This window comes from Hemitrygon akajei, chromosome 10, assembly GCF_048418815.1.
Source record: "Hemitrygon akajei chromosome 10, sHemAka1.3, whole genome shotgun sequence".
Taxonomy (NCBI): Eukaryota; Metazoa; Chordata; class Chondrichthyes; order Myliobatiformes; family Dasyatidae; genus Hemitrygon; species Hemitrygon akajei.
This window is the reverse complement of record NC_133133.1, coordinates 78386666-78404554: the sequence shown is the minus strand read 5'-3', so window position 1 is coordinate 78404554 and position 17889 is coordinate 78386666.

The following is a 17889-nucleotide window of genomic DNA, read 5'->3' as shown; positions in this document are numbered from 1 at the left end:
TGAAGAGCAGAGAGGTAATGTTTCAGCTATATACGAACCTGGACAGACCCCATTTGGAGTACTGTACTCAATTCTGGTTGCCTCACTATAGGAAGGACATGGAAACCATAGAGGAGTGTAGAGGAGATTTACAAGGATGTTGCCTGGATTGGGGAGCATGTCTTATGAGAATAGGTCGAGTGAAACTGGCCTTTTCTCCTTGGAGCGACCCAGGATGAGAGGTGACCTGGTAGAGGGGTACAAGATAACGAGGGGCATTGATTATGTGGATATTCAGAGGCATTTTCCCAGGGGTTGAAATGTCTAGCATGAGAGGGCATAGTTTTATGGTGCTTGGAAGCAGGTACAGGGGAGATATCAGGGGTAAGGTTTTTTTTACGCAGAGAGTGGTTGGTTCCAAGGTTGTCAAGCTGAGGAGTGGTAGTGGGGACAAGCTCCCACTACCTAAAAGTTCTCCTCATGGAATGTGCCTCAAATAGCCTCTGACAACCAAGTCCAACTCATGGCCTTCTCGTGTGGCTTAGCCTCTAAGTCCAGCGGAATTGTTTCTACTGACAGGAGAAGGGGCAAAGGCAGGTCCTGGTGGCTTAATGCCAGTGCTTCAGGTATATTCAGCTCTTCAGCCTGGGGAGGCAGCCCATCTAAGAAAGGGAAAACTCTGATTTCAAACCTCCGCTGCCTTGCGTCCATACCCACTCATAGGAAAGGTTTCGGGTATAAACCCTGAGGACAAATCCGGAGCTGGAGTCCCTAAGGCAATCTGACGTTGCCTTCAACCTCACTCTAGCAACTCCTGCAACGTCACCGGTGCCAAGCTGTATTGGCCCTTGCCCGTCCCTTGGACAACATCGGTGGTATGCAGAGGGGAGACGTGCTGCTTGGGCAACTGCCGGTCTTCCATACAACCCTGCCCAGGCCTGTTCCCTGGAGAGAACATTCCAGTGTCGCCTCACCACAATGGCACAACACGGAAAGCAGCAGCCTACCAGATACAAAACCTGCACTTGATTGGCATACAGCAAGGCATCGGGTTGCTTTTGACGGAGGGTGAGACCATCGCATCTCACTGGACAGCTGCCGCCCGCCTCAAGCTGGGCAGCCCCCAGCCAATTAGGTGCTGTCCCACCACAGTCCACCTGCTCCACTGGGTGCATGGGGCTTAGGGATACAAGTAGCCCGAACTGTGGACTGTAAACACTGCACCAGGCACAACAAGAAGACAAAGGAAGAAGCCTGCACTCAGACTAGGATGCTGGAATATACAGACCATGACCACTGGTATATCAGATGACCTTCGGGAGATCAGCGTCACACACAAGACAGCAGTGATTAACAATGAACTGCTGAGACTCCAAGTGGACATCGCAATGCTCCAAGAGACACGTCTTGCAGAATTGGGAACTCTACGTGAGAGAAAATATACCTTATTCTGGCAGGGGAAGGTCTCAGATGAAATCAGAGAGCATAGTGTCATCTTTGCTGTGAAGAACTCGCTGCTGAAGATGGTAGAGCCTAGCGAGAAAGGGACTGACTGGATTTTCTCATTTCCACTCCACACATCTGACGGGCCTGTCAACCTTGTGAGCGTCTGTGCCCCAACCCTCTACTCCACACAAGGCGCAAAGGACGAGTTCTACGACCAGCTCTCAATGACAATACAGAAGATCCCAGGTCATGAATAGGTGCTGCTACTTGGCGACTTCAACACCAGCGTGGGTGCCAACCATGACTCCTGGCCAAGCTGCCTGGAGTGATATGGGATTGGCAACATGAATGACAATGGGCAACGACTGTTCGAGCGTTGCATGCTCCATGAATTGTGTGTCACCAACACCTACTTCCAGACCAAAGCTCAGCACCAAGTGTCTTGGCAACATCCCCGCTCCAAACACTGGTGCCAGCTAGACCTGATAATCACAGAAACGTGCTCATGACTCGCTCATGACAGTGCCAACTGTGACACGGGTTACTCTGGTTTGTCAAGCTGTATCAGACTTTTGTCAAAGAAGGTGCACTACGCCAAGCCTCCAGGCAAGCAGTACATCGATGCCAGTAAGACACAACAGCCAGACAAAGCGGCGGAGTTCATCAAGTCACGGGAGGATGCTCTCCTTGCAGACCCACCAGAAGGAGATGCTCAGCAGAGATGGGACTCTCTCAGGGACACTATCCACAGCACTGCACTCAAGGCCTTTAAGAAAAAACAGGGAAAGACACAGGATTGGTTTGAAGCGAGCTGAAGTAAGCTCAATGCTGTCATTGAGGTAAAGTGTGTTGCACTACTAGAGCACAAACACCAGCCCAATCAGGCAACACTGCAAGCACTAAGGACAGCAAGAAGCAAGGCGCAGGACACAGCCAGACGATGTGCAAATGACTACTGGCTACAACCATGCGAAAGCATTCAGTCATCATTTGACACAGGCAACATCCGTGGAGAGGGGATCAAGAAAGCCATCGGTCCAACCCAGAGCAAGATAGCTCCACTGAAAACCATAACAGGCGAGACAATCATGACAAAGGCAAGCAGATGTAGAGATGGGTGGAGCATTACTCTGAACTTTTCTCCAGAGAAAACAGTATCTCGGTCAGTGCGTTAGACGCCATGGAATGCCTGCTTGTCAAGGAGGAACTGGATGCTTTGCTGACTGCCGAAGAGCTGAGAAAAGCCATCGACAGCCTGCCCACTGGGAAGGCACCAGGATTGGATGCCATTCCATCAGAGGCTATCACGTGCTCAAAGGGCATCCTGCTAAACCATCTGCATGAACTACTGTGCCAGTGCTGGATAGAGGGAGCAGTGCTGCAAGACATGAGAGACTGCAACGTTGCCACCCTATGTAAGAACAAAGGGGACAGAAGCGACTGTAACAACTACAGGAGAATCTCCTTGCTGAGCATCGTAGGGAAGGTCTTCACCCACGTGGTCTTGAACAGACTGCAGAAAATAGCCGAAAGGGTATATCCTGAGTTTCAGTGCAGTTTCAGATCAGAATGCTCCACAATCAACATGATGTTGTCCCTTCGACGGCTAGAAGAGAAATGCAGAGAGCAAAGGCATCCACTCTGCATTGCTTTCATTGAGCTCACGAAAGCCTTCGACCATGTGAGCAGAGACGGCCTGTTCAAAATCCTCGCCAGGACTGGTTGTCCCCTGAGGCTCCTCAGGATAGTCCAGTCATTCCACACAGACATGAAGGGCGTCGATCAGTTTCACGGCTCTTCTTCGGAGCCTTCAACATCATCAGTGGTGTGAAGCAGGGCCGTGTGCTTGCCCCACCCTGTTTGGCTTCTTCTTCACAGTCATGCTGAAGCAGGCCTTTGGAACATCAACTGATGGTGTCTCCCTCCACACCAGATCAGACAGGAGGCTGTTCAGTCTGTCCTGGCTGAGGGCAAAAACCAAGGTTCGTGAAGCACTCATCAGGGACATGTTGTTTGCAGATGACACGGCACTGGTAACACACTCTGAAGAGCAACTGCAACACCTCATGGTAGTTTCTCACGAGCCTGTCAGGTCTTCAGCTTGACCATCAGCCTGAAGAAGACCAACGTGTTGGGCCAAAGCATCGAGCAACCCCACCATTACCATCAACAACTACGAGCTGGAGATAGTTCACGAGTTTATATACCTTGACTCCACCATAACGGACAGTCACTCCCTAGACCCCAAGATCAACGGACGGATCGGATGAGCAGCCTTAACGTTTGCCAGGCTGACAAAGAGAGTCTGGGAGAACAGAAAGCTGATGACACACACCAAGAATGCAGTCTACAGGGCCTGCATGCTTTACGGCAACAAGATCTGGAGCCTCTACTTCAGACAAGAGCGGCGTCTCAACGTCTTCCACCTTCGCAGCCTGAGACACATCCTGGACATCAAGTGGACTGCCCAAGTCACCAACAATGAGGTCCTGGCCCATGCTCAGATATCCAGCCTCTTCGCCCTGCTCCGACAACGCTGTCTCCACGGGCTGGGCCACGTACACCACATGTCAGACGGGAGGATCCTGGAAGATCTGCTGTACGGAGAACTGACCTCCGGCAAGAGAACACGTGTGGCCCCATCTTGGTTTCAAAGATGTCTGCAAGAGAGACATGAAGTCACTGATCATGAACGTCGAGAGGTGGGAGAACACTCTTGCTGGAAGCTGGAACTACGCAGAGATCTAAAAAGAGGGGAAGAGAAGTTGAGGCTTGCTGCTGAGGTAAAGCGCACTTGCCGAAAAAAACAGCACTTAGACAACATCTGAGAACAGCGCCTTCAAGTGCAGTCGCTGCAGCCGAACCTATCACTCCCGGGTGGGCCTCTACAGCCACAACAGATGCTGCTCTACCAACACAGACTGAAGCAAGACTTTCCAGGTGCAGATCCATGGTCTTGTGAGACTAACGGATGCCAAGAACAAGATGGTGACTGTGTGGAATGGGCTGCTAGCGGCAGTGGCGTAGGTGGAAATGGTAAGGTCTTTTAAGAGACTCCTGTATGGGTATATGGAGCTTAGAAAAATAGAGGGCTATGGTAAGCCAATGTAGTTCTAAGGTAAGGACATGTTTGTGGGCCGAAGGGCCTGTACTGTGCTGTTCTAACACAGTCCTAACCTATTTAATCATTCCTTAAAGCTCAGGTCCTCCAGACCCAGCAACATCCTTGTAAATTTTCTCTGCACACTTCCAAACTTGTTTACATCTTTCCTGTAGTTAGGTGACCAAAACTGCACACAATACCCCAAATTAGGCTTCAGCAACATCTTATACAACTTCAGCATAACATCCCATCTTCTGTACTCAATACATTGATTTATGAAGGCCAGTGCCAACGCTTTCTTTATGACCCTAGCTGTATTCCCAGATCTGTTTGATCTACCACACTCCTCAGTTCACTGTGTGAGGCCAACCTTGGTTGATCCCACCGAAGTGCAGAAACTCACATTTGTCTGCATTAAATTACATCTGCCATTTTTCAGTCAATTTTTCCACCTGATGCACTTCCCTCTGCAAGTCATGATAGCCTTCCTCACAGTCCAGTAAATGCGCAGTCTTGGTGTCATCCACAAATCTGCTGATCCAGTTAACCATATTATCATCCAGATCATTGATATAGATGACAAACAACAAAGGACCTGGTGCTGATCCCTGCAGTACACTAGTCACAGGTCTCTAGTCAGAGAGACAACCCTCTACTACCACTCTCTGACTTCTTCCACAAAGCCACTGTTCAATCCAATTTACTACCTCATCCTGACTGCCGAGCGACTGAACCTTCCTGACCAGCCTACCATGTGAGACCTTGTCAAGTGCCTTACTAAAGTCCATGTAGGCAACATCCACTGCTTTGCCTTCATTCACTTTCCTGGTAACTTCCTCTAAAAAAGATTGGTTAGACATGACCTACTACACACAAAGCCATGCTGACTCCCCTCAATCTGTCCATGTCTATCCAAATACTTTTACAGTATATTCAGTCCATTAGAATGCCTTCCAATAACCTTCCCACAACTGTTGACATACTCACTAGCCTTCAATGTCCTGGTTTCTGTTTAGAGCCTTTTTTAGCACAGACAATATTGGCTATCTTCCAATCCTCTTGTACCTCTCCTGTTACCAAGGACATTTTTTATATCTCCACTGAGACCCTTGTAATTTCTGTATTTGCCTCCTGTAGGGTCCAAGGGAACACTTTTCAAGCCTTGAAGATTTAGCTACCCTGATTTGCCTCAGGATAGCAAACACCTCCTTCTTCCATTATCTGTCCATGAAATTGTTGCTGCCTTGCCTCACTTCTATCGACTTTGTATCATCTCCTGTGTAAATATGGATGCACAGAATGCATGTAAGATCTCCCTGATCTGTTTTAGCTCCACACATGGATTGCCATCCAAATGTCCCAGAGGACCAGTTTTGTCCCTTACAGTCCTTTTGGTCATAACATACCTGTGGAATCCCTTACGTTTCTACTTCACCTTGACTGCCAGAGTAACTTCATGCCTTATTGTACTCTTCCTGATAACTTTCTTAAGTTTTCTCTTACATTTCTTATATTCCACAAGTACCTCATTTGTTTCAATTTGCCATTACCTGCTATGCACCTCCTTTTTTCTCTAAACCAAGATTTCACTATATCTTGAAAACCAAGCTTCACTGTACTTGTTGTATTTACCTTTTATTCTGACAGGCACATACAGGTATTGTGCTCCCAAAATTATGTTTCTGAAGGCCTCCCACTTTCCAAATACACCCTTGCCAGAAAACAGCCTGCCCCAATCCACACTTGCCAGAACAGTTCTGATACCATCAAAATTGGCCTTTCTCCAATTTAGAAACTCAACCCTTGGACTAAACTTATCACTTTGCATATTTACTTTGAAACTAATGGCATCATGATGGCTAGGTGCAAAGTGTTCCCCTACACAAACTTCTGCCACCTGCCCTGTTTCAAGAGGCAGAGACAGAGATAGATAAGAGTTATCGGGAGGCAGTCACACCGAAAAGACAGGAAGTAGGCAAATGGGTGACAGTCAAGAGAGGCAGGGGGAGCAGACAGAGAGAGAAGAGCGCCCCTGTGGCCGTTCCCATCAAAAATAAGTATACCATTTTGGATACTGTTGGTGGGGATGACCTACCAGGAACAAGCTGCAGTGGTCCTGTCTCTGGCACTGAGGTTGGACCCTTGACTAGGAAGGGGAGGAGGGAAGAGAAGAGAGCGGTATTGATAGGGGATTCTATAGTCAGGGGAGTGGATAGGAGATTTTGTGGGGAAGATCGGGAGTCTCAGATGGTATGTTGCTTCCCTGGTGCCGGGGTCCGAGACATCTCAGATCGGGTGCAGGTTATTCTTGAGAGGGAGGACAAGAATCCAGATATTGTGGTCCATGTAGGGACCAATGACGTGGGTAGGATGAGTGAGGGGGTCCTGCGAAGGGAGTTCAGGGAGTTAGGTGCGAAGCTGAAGAGCAGGACCTCCAGGGTAACAATCTCAGGATTGCTACCTGTGCCACGTGCGAGTGAGGCAAGGAACAGAAAGATTATAAAGATTAATACGTGGCTGAGAGGATGGTGCAGGAGAGAGGGCTTCAGGTTTGTAGATAATTGGGCTTTGTTCCAGGGAAGGTGGGATGTGTTCCGAAGGGACGGTTTACACCTGAACTGGAGCGGTACTAACATTCTTGCAGGGAAGTTTGCTAGAGCTTCTTGGGGGGGTTTAAACTAAATTTGCAGGGGGCGGGGATCCAGAATGTGAGAGAGGATAGCGAGAGGAAGAATAAAGGACAGGTGGGGACTACACGGTTCCGGAATATTAAGTGTGTAGTAGAGGAAGGTGGGGCAGAACAAGTGATAAGGAGGACTCGTGTACAGAGGGATGGTCTGACGGAACATGGAGTTAAATGTGTTGAAAGAATAAGTAAATGTAGGAAGGACAACAAAATTCTAGGGGCGTATAGCCCGATGGGAGTTCAGGGAGCTGGGTTAAGCACAATAGGCAGCGATTCAAACAGAGAGAGGAGAAATGGGTTAAAAATTCTATATATGAATGCACGAAGTGTCAGGAATAAGGCGGATGAGCTTGAAGCCCAGGTGCGAATGGGTAACTATGATGTTGTTGGGATAACGGAGACATGGCTGCAGGGAGATCAGACCTGGGAAATTAATGTACAAGGGTATACGTGCTATTGTAGGGACAGAAATGTGGGCAGAGGGGGTGGGGTGGCCCTGTTGGTGAGGAATGAGATTCAGTCCTTTGCAAGAGTGGACATAGGGTCAGGAGAAGTAGAGTCTGTGTGGATAGAACTGAGGAACAGTAAGGGCAAAAGGACCCAAATGGGTGTTGTCTACAGGCCACCAAACAGTAGCATGGATATTGGGTGCAAGTTGAATAGGGAGTTAACATTGGCATGTGGCAAAGGTAATGTCGGAGTAGTTATGGGGGATTTCAACATGCAGGTGAACTGGGAGAATCAGGTTGGTGCTGGACCACAGGAGAGGGAGTTTGTAGAGTGCCTACGGGATGCATTCTTGGAACAACTTGTACGAGAGCCGACCAGGGACAAGACAAAATCAGTTCATCCCCCAGAGAAGGAAGGATTCAAAGGGGGGAAAGGGGCCACAGTGGTTGACAAAGGAAGTCAGAGATGGCATAGCATTAAAAAAAAGGAAATATGACAGAGCTAAGGTGAGTGGGAGGACAGATGATTGGGAAGTTTTTAAGGAACAACAGAACTTAACTAAAAAGACAATATGGGGAGAAAAAATGAGGTATGAATGCAAGCTAGCCAGGAATATAAAGGAAGATAGCAAAAGCTTTTTTAGGTATGTGAAGAGAAAGAAGATAGTTAAGAACAATGTTGGGCCCTTGAAGAATGAATTGGGTGAAATTGTTATGGGAAACAGAGAAATGGCAGAAGAATTTAATGAGTACTTTAGATCTGTTTTCACTAAGGAAGACACAAGCAATCTCCCAGATGTATGGATGGGCCAAGGACATAGGGTAACAGAGGAAATGAAACAGATTGACATTCGGAAGGAAACGGTGATGTGAAGACTGATGGGACTGAAGGCTGACAAATCCCCAGGTCCAGATGGTCTGCACCCTAGGGTACTAAAGGAGGTGGCCCTGGAAATTGCGGATGCATTGGTAATCATTTTCCAATGTTCCTTAGATTCAGGATCAGTTTCTGAGGATTGGAGAATGGCTAATGTTATCCCACTTTTTAAGAAAGGAGGGAGGGAGAAAACAGAAAACTATCGACCTGTCAGCCTGACATCAGTGGTGGGAAAGATGCTAGAGTCCATTATTAAGGATGAAATAGTGGCATATCTAGATAGCAGTGATAGGATTGGGCCGAGCCAGCATGGATTTACCAAGGATAAATCATGCTTGACTAATCTGTTGGAGTTTTTCGAGGATGTAACCAGGAAGTTAGACGGGGGAGATCCAGTGGATGTAGTGTACCTCGATTTTCAGAAGGCATTTGATAAGGTCCCACATAGAAGATTGGTGGGTAAAATCAAAGCTTAGAGCATCGGGGGGAAGACATTGACATGGATAGAAAACTGGTTGGCAGATAGAAAGCAAAGGGTAGCGGTGAATGGGTGTTTCTCGGAATGGCAGGTGGTGACTAGTGGGGTGCCGCAGGGCTCGGTATTGGGACCACAGCTGTTTACCATTTACATTAACGATTTGGATGAAGGCATAGAAAATAACATCAGCAAATTTGCTGATGATACTAAGCTGGGTGGCAGTGTGACATGTGATGAGGATGTTAGGAGAATTCAGGGTGACTTGGATAGGCTGGGTGTGTGGGTAGATACTTGGCAGATAGTGTTTAATGTGAATAAGTGTGAGGTTATCCACTTTGGGAGTAAGAACAGGAAGGCAGATTATTATCTGAACAGTATAGAGTTGGGTAAGGGAGTAATACAAAGAGATCTCGGAGTCCTTGTTCATCAGTCACTGAAAGTGAATGAGCAAGTGCAGCAGGCAGTGAAGAAGGCTAATGGAATGTTGGCCTTATTACAAAGGTAATTGAGTACAAGAGCAAGGAAATCCTCTTGCATTTGTACAGAGCCCTGGTGAGACCACACCTGGAGAATTGTGTACAGTTTTGGTCTCCAGGGTTAAGGAAGGACATCCTGGCTGTAGAGGAAGTGCAGCGTAGATTCACGAGGTTAATTCCTGGGATGTCTGGACTGTCTTATGCAGAGAGGTTAGAGAGACTGGGCTTGTACACGCTGGAATTAAGGAGATTGAGAGGGTATCTGATTGAAACATATAAGATTATTAAGGGATTGGACAAGATAGAGGCGGGAAATATGTTCCAAATGCTGGGAGAGTCCAGTACCAGAGGGCATGGTTTGAGAATAAGGGGTAGGTCATTTAGGACAGAGTTAAGGAAAAACTTCTTCTCCCAGAGAGTTGTGGGGGTCTGGAATGCACTGCCTCGGAAGGCAGTGGAGGCCAATTCTCTGGATGCTTTCAAGAAGGAGCTAGATAGGTATATTATGGATAGGGGAATCAAGGGATATGGGGACAAGGCAGGAACCGGGTATTGATAGGAATTGATCAGCCATGATTTCAAAATGGCGGTGCAGGCTCGAAGGGCCGAATGGTCTACTTCTGCACCTATTGTCTATTGTCTATTGTCTATAATCCCAAATACCAGATCCAGTAAAACATTCTCTCTTGTTGGGACTTCTATGTACTGCTGAAGGAAGTTTTCCAGAACACTTTAGACAAACTCTGTCCCATCTAAACTTTTTACAGTATGAAATTCCCAGTCATTATATGGGAAATTAAAATCTCCTACTATAACAACCTTTTGTTTGTTGCAACAGTCTGCAATATCTTTACAAATTTGTTCCTCTGAATCCCTAGGTCTGTAGGGTGATCAGTAATATAGCCCCAATAATGTGGTCATACCTTTCTTCTTTCTCAGTTCGACACAAAATGCCTTACTAGTCGAGTTCTCCTGTCTGTCATGTTGGAACACTTCTGTGACATGTTCCCTGATTTGTAACACCACCGCTCCTCCTTTAATCCCTCCTGCTCTGTCTCGTCTAAAACACCGTTGTGACATCAATGCTCCAAGAACGAGTCTGACTTACTGCTGTTTCAATGTGTAGATTCACCACTGTAACTGTTGAAAATTCACAGCTACATATGGAGATCCTCCAATCCATTTTTATGTACAATTTCTAAAGTTTGAATGTCACAAGGGAAATGATGTAGTCCTCATGGAACTTTGTGTATTTCTCACAAACATCAAGATCAGTAGGTCATCAGTATCTGGCTGTCTTGAATTTCTACAAGAAAATGAACATTCCGCTGCCAAAGCCAAAATTCTTAGAGTTGTTGGAAATGAAACTGGTTTGATTTAATTGAATGTTACTAGAGGTTTTTATTGAAGCTTCAGCTGTTCATTGTAGTGTCAGGCAAACACATCCTGGTGACTGTCGTGTATTTAATATTTCAGTAATATTTGAGCAATACTATAAGTATATTGTTGTATTGAGAATTTTTTGTTGCTTACATAATTCATTATGGGTTATATGTAAAAGTAAGTGAATGACTGATGTTATTTCACCTTCACGTCATTTTGCACGCCACATGAAAATTAAAATGAAAGTAACAACAAACACCCCAAACTTCAAATTTTCTTTCAATTTGGTTTAGGTATTAGAGTTACAAACTGTAACAATGACAACCCTCAGGCACAATTGTTAAGATTCCAATGGAGTGGATACTGTTCCCTACTTTATAACGTGTTGTGACTATAAACAGCAGAAGTGAGTGGTGCCAACCAATGTCTCAGGGAATTATCAGCATTGACTCAGTATCTAGTGAAGGATAAGGTTGTCCTGGGTCGTAGAACGTGGCTGCCAGAAGTCAAGGGTGGCAAGGTCCTTGGGAACGAAATATGAGAGAGATAGAGAGATAGAGAGGAGACAGAGATAGAGAAAGTGAGAGAGTTAAAGATAGAGAGATAGAGAGAGATATAGAGAGAGGAGAGAGAGAGATAGAGAGATAGAGAGGAGACAGAGATAGAGAAAGTGAGAGAGTTAAAGATAGAGAGATAGAGAGAGATATAGAGAGAGGAGAGAGAGAGATAGAGAGAGTGAAAGAGAGAGGAGAGAGATAGAGAGAGATAGAGATAGAAAGAGAGATAGAGAGAGAGATAGATAGGGAGAGATAAAGAGACAGATAGATAGAGAGAGAGAGATAGAGATAGATAGAGGGAGATAGAGATAGAGGTAGAGAGATATATATAGAGAGAGAGAAAGAGAGAGAGAACAAAGACAGCTGCTGAACCAGTGATCTGAACAATATATTGATACTCTTGATGTGAGTATATTCTGTTGTGGTGTTCTTCCATTTACTGGTGAGTTGGTGAAAGTATGTCTCCATTCAGGAAACAGAGAGTCTGCACCTGAGGGTAGAGTTTTAAGATAATGCACTTTGTGGAACACTAGACTGTGATGTACTAAGGATCAGAATGGACAGTTTATTTTATATAATAATTAGCCATATTTTTGGAATTTCATGGAATTTCTGGACAAGATAAAGCTGTCAGCAGGAACCTGCAAGAGAACACACTAGATATGATGGATATCACAGTCCTGTCCCCAGGAGAGGGAAGTCTAACCCTGGAGGGAATAGTGTTAAGTTTAGTGGGAAAAAAGTCAAAAGCAGATCTGAAATAACAAGCTTTCCACAGAAATGCTTGTGTACATATGGAACAGGCTGCCAGAGGAAGTGAAGACATGGTTACAGTTGCAACATTTCTAAGAATTTGGACAGGTACAAGGACAGGGACAGTTTAGTGGGATGGGGGCCAAATCGAGGAAAAAAGATTATTGTGGGTTGGAACCTTTCTCAGTACACATGTTTTGAGCTGAAGGTCTGATTCTGTGCTAGATAACTCAAGTACTCAAAATATATTACCAGATGGAAGAGTGTGGGTTTGGAAATAATTTGATATCTACATCAACAAGTTGTCTTGTTGAGCAGAGCGGTGCAGTAGATAGAACTCCATCAGCAATGATTCATACCAGCTCACAGCTTAATTACTGGGGAATGCTATGGATGGATAAGGTATTGATTTATGTGCTGCATAGTCCTGAGTTTGAAATGTGCTCTCGATAAATGAGTACAAAATGTTACAATTAGTGGAGTGACGTAATGACTTCCACCTGCTTTGGTAGAGTCGTATCTACACCCTACCAACCTTTAATGGGCAGTATGGGATTGATTGTGACTTTCACTATGTTGTATCTGGTGTTTGCATGTTTTCTTTGTGACAGTGGGTTTCCTCTGTGCTTTGTGTTTGCTGGTCTCCCCTCAAATCCAAAGCCATGTGGGTTGGCTACTGTGTTTTTCCTGGTATTTGAACATTGATAGACAATGGTTAGAGAATGTGATAGCAGTGGGAAGCAAGCTGTTGTTGAACTTGACATGTGAGGTGTGGGTTTCAGGCTTCTTCCTAATAATTTTCAAATGACCTCCTTCCAAATGAGCTAGATGAACATCTAGCAGTTACACATCAGTGTGTAAATCATTCTGGATTGGGTGCTGTGCAACAAACCTAAACTGATTAAACAGCTTAAGGTAAATGAACCCTTAGGAGACAGTGGTCATAATATAACAGAACTCCCCCTGCAGTTTGAGAGTGAGAAGCTGAAGTCAGATGTATCAGTGTTACAGTCGAGTAAAGTGAATTACAGAGGCATGAGATGAGCTGGCCAAAATTGACTGGAAGAGGACATGTGCAGGGATAATGGCAGAGCAACAATGGCTGTAATTTCCGGGAGTATTTCAGAAGGTATAGGACAGATACATCCCAAAGAAGAAGAAATATTTTAAAGGCAGGAGGCCGCAACCATGGCTGTCACAGGAAGTTAAAGCCAAGATAAGAGCCAGAGAGGGCAGATAATAGATCGAACACTTGTGGAAAGTCAGAGGAATGGTCACAAACAGAATGCAACTAAAAAAGTCCAAAAAAAAGAGGAAAAGATGGAATACAAAGGTGAGTTGGCCAATAACATTCAAGAGGTTTCTTCAGATAAACAAAGTGTAAAAGACAGGCGAGAGTAAATATCAGTCTGCTGGAAAATAATGCTGGAGAGGTAGTAGTGGTGACAGGAAATGGACGAATTGAACAAGTATTTTGCATCAGTGTTCACTGTGGAAACTAATAATAATATGCTGGAGGCTCAAGAGTGTCAGGGGGCAGAAGTGAGCGAGGATTCCAATCCCAGGAAGAAGATTGTTGAGAAACTGAAAGGTTTGAAGGTAGATAGATCACCTGGCCAGACTGTCTACATCCCAGATTTCTGAAGGAGATGGCTGAAGAGATTGTGTTGGCACGATCAATGATCCTTCAAGAATCAACTTATTCTGGCATGGTTGCAGAGGACTAGAAAATTGCAAATGTCACTTCCGTTTTCAAGAAGGGAGAGAGGCAGAAGAAAGGAAATTACAGGCCAGTTAGTCTGAACTCAGTGGTTAGGAAGATGTTGTTAAAGCTATGGTGTTGGGGTTCTCAGAGGCACATGACAAAACAGGCCAACATCAGCATAGTTTCCCTCAGGGAAAATCTTACCTGACAAATCTGCTGGAAACCTTTGAAGAAATAGCAAGCAGGATTGTCAAACAAGAATCAGCGGATGCTGTGTACTTGGAATTTCAGAAGGCCTTTGGCAAGGTGTTGCATGTATGGTTACTTAACAATTTAAGAGCCATTGTTTCACAAGAAAGCTACTAGAATGGATAGAACATTGCCTGATTGGCAGGAAGCAAAGAGTGTGAATAAAGGGAGCCTTTTCTGCTTGGCTGCTGGTGACTTACAAAGGTCTGTGTTGGGACCACTTCCATTTATATTTTACGTTAATGATCTGGATGGCGGAATTGATGGCTTTGAGGACAGGTTTGCAGAAGACATGAGGATAGGTGGAGCAGTAGGTCGTGTTGAGGAAGCAGAGAGGCTACAGAAGAACATAGACAGATTAGGAGAATGAGCCAAGAAGTCACATGTGGAATACAGTGTTGGGAAGTGTATGGTCATACACTTTGGTAGAAGAAATAAAAGCATAGACTATTTTCTAAATGGAAAGAAAACAATGCAATGTTACCATTCATTCACGAAGATGTAATGATCAGGTTTTAAAAAGCACAGGAGAAGACACAACCTCAGAATAGAGGGACATCCATTTGAAACAGAAATGAGGAGCAATTTCTTTAGCCAGAGAGAGGTGAATGCATAGAATTCATTGCCACAGGCACCTGTGGAGGTCATGTTACTGGGCATATTTAAGGCAGAGGATAGATTCTTGATGAGTCAGGGCATGAAGTAATATGCAGAGAAGGGGGGAGATTGGGGCTTAGAGGGAAATGGGTCAGCCATGATGAAATGGCAGAGGAGACTCTCTGGGACAAATGGCCTATGTTTTATGGGCTTATGGTCTACTGGATGCATCACAGTCTGGTTGGCAATGACTCTCTGCCAGGTGGCTAGAAATGAAATAGAGTTGTGATAACAACCCAGTACCTCACACAAACCAGCCTCTCCTCCCCTGTCTATGCTACACTTCCCACTACCTCAGAAAAGCAGCCAATGAAGGACCACTCCAAACCCAATCATTCTCTCTTCTCCTCTCTCCCATCTGATCAGGATTTATAAATGCTTAAGAGCATATATCCCCAGAATCAGGGACTATTTCTAACCCACTTTTATTAGATTCTAGACAATGACAAGACAACAATAAAAAACTCAATCAATTCATCCATTTGGCAAAAGAACAATTACTTTATCTCTGCCATTTTATGTTTAAGTTATGTTGTATAGTGGTTAATAAACAATTATTTTGAGCCAAATTATTCTGAGTAACATATCCTGAACGTTCGAGAGTCAGAAAGCTTTATGTCTTTTGTCAACTGTCGCTACCAAATACCAAATACACTACCAAATAGGCTTCGGATGGCTGATTTTCAAGTTTTAGAAAGTATTAAGCTGTGCTTAAAGAATGCCAAGGTGGCCAAAGATTTGTTTTGCATACTGCACCCTTCCTTGATTGATTGGAAAGTGAGATTTCTGTTGGGGATGAGTTAAGCAAGATCAGTCCTCTGTGTGAGGCGGCAACTAAACTTTGATACTTTCCCTTGGCCTGCCATGGAAAAGTGACAGTGATGTTCTCAGTTTCTGTATCTGTAAGTGATGTGAGATCTCTGTCAAAACACTGCTCTTCTAGCACTTGCTCTGGATGTCCTAGAATTGCTGACTCTTCAGGAAACTTGTCCATCTCACCTCCAGGGAGCCTGAAGCTGCTGGGTCTAGAGTCTAAGCAACACATACAAAATTTTGAAGGAACTCAGCAGGCCAGGCAGCACCTATGGAAGAGTATGCAGTTGAGGTTTTGGGCCGAGACTTTTCATCAGGAACCTCAGCTGTGTTGATAAGAGCATCAGTGAGCTCCTCCCTGGGCTAGGGGCACCACTGGTGGCCAGGGGAAGAGGAAGGACTGGCTCCACCTCAGACACTTACAATTTTACTGGAGCAGAGGGGTCCACGGGTCTCCTTAGCAGCTCCATTTCCTCTCCCTGGGTATTGGCCACAAGGAAACTTTTGTCCACAGTTACCAGTCTCCTTGCACACAGGATGCAGCTGGCAGGGTGAGCACAGTGTCAGAGATGCAGTCCTCCCTGCACTCGGTGCTGCTGCAGTGTCTGGGTGTCTTTCATCCGAGTGTACTGTGTCCTCAGGGCAAAGAGAAGGCTTAGTGTCCGTCCAGAAAGCAGACTCTGTGGGGGAAGGTGTCAACTCCTGAGATTGCCACAACCCACTGCTTTGGAAGTCCTCATGTTCCTACGGGGTGGGGTGGCTTAAAGGGACGGAGGCTCTCTCACAGAGTTCTGCACTCTCCATCGGACTCACATCTACCAGATAGGTCCGCGTCTCTAGATGGTAGACATTTACTTCCACCTGGTTTGTGGGAAGCTCCATCTTCCCGAAGCCGAGTGTCACATCTCCGGATAGCACAGCCTGTGCCTCAACCTCACCATAGAACCAGAGAACATTACAGCATAAAAACAGGCATTTTGGCCCTTCTTGGCTGTGCCAAATCATTTTTCTGCCTAGTCCCACTGACCTGCACCTGGCCCATATCCCTCCATACATCTCTCATCCATGTACCTGTCCAAGTTTTTCTTAAATGTTAAAAGTGAGCCCACATTTACCACTTCATCTGGCAGCTCATTCCACACTCCCACCACTCTCTGTGTGAAGACCCCTGCTAATGTTCCCTTTAAACTTCTCCTCCTTCACCCTTAACCCATGCCCTCTGATTTTTTTTTCTCCCCTAGCCTCAGTGGAAAAAGCCTGCCTGCATTCACTCTATCTATACCCATCATAACTTTATATACCTCTATCAAATCTTTCCTCATTCTTCTACACTCCAGCGAATAAAGTCGTAACCTATTCAACCTTTCTCTGTAACTTGTTTCTCAAGTCCCCGCAACATGTTGTAAACCTTCTCTGCACTCTTTCAATCTTATTAATATCCTTCCTGTAATTAGGTGTCAAAACTGCACACAATACTCCAAATTCAGCTGCACCAATGCCTTATACAAACTCACCATAACATTCCAACTCTTGTACTCAATACTTTGATTTATAAAGGCCAATGTACTAAAAGCTCTCTTTACGACCCTATCTACCTGTGACATAATTTTTAGGGAATTACGTATCTGTATTCCCGGATCCCTCTGTTCTACTGCACTCCTCAGTGCCCTACCATTTACTTTTTATGTTTTACCTTGGGTTTTCCTTCCAAAGTGCAATACCTCACCCTTGTCTGTATTAAACTCCATCTGCCATTTTTCAGCCCATTTTTCCAGCTGGTCCATATCTCTGTGCAAGCTCTGCATGCTGGTTCTTATTTTCCCGTATCTCACCTTCAGGACATCTGTGCTTTCCAAGGAGGTAATTCTCAAGTTTAAGAGATTGGATCAATAAATCTCTCACGCCACGGTAAATATATAATCTACACTGACACATTCACCTCTTGACAGGTTCAGGACAGAATGAGGGTAAACAAAATGCTCACATCGATGTGCTGGCTGATGTCCCATTTGAGACAACAAGGGCAGCAAGGAACAGAATGCATCTGGTCACTGAGTTCACCATGAAGCAAGTTTGTTCAAAAAGGCAACAATCGATACCTTGACAACACCAGGCAATGTCACAATGGCTTCATACCCGATGGTGTGACCTCATCAACACCTCCAGGGGAGGGGCAGCTTTCCCAAAAACACAAACACAAGCTCGTTTTCAAAAACCAGAGGGCAAGAACATCTCAGATGGTAGGAGGAAGAGGAAAAGGGAAGCGAGAGGGAGATTG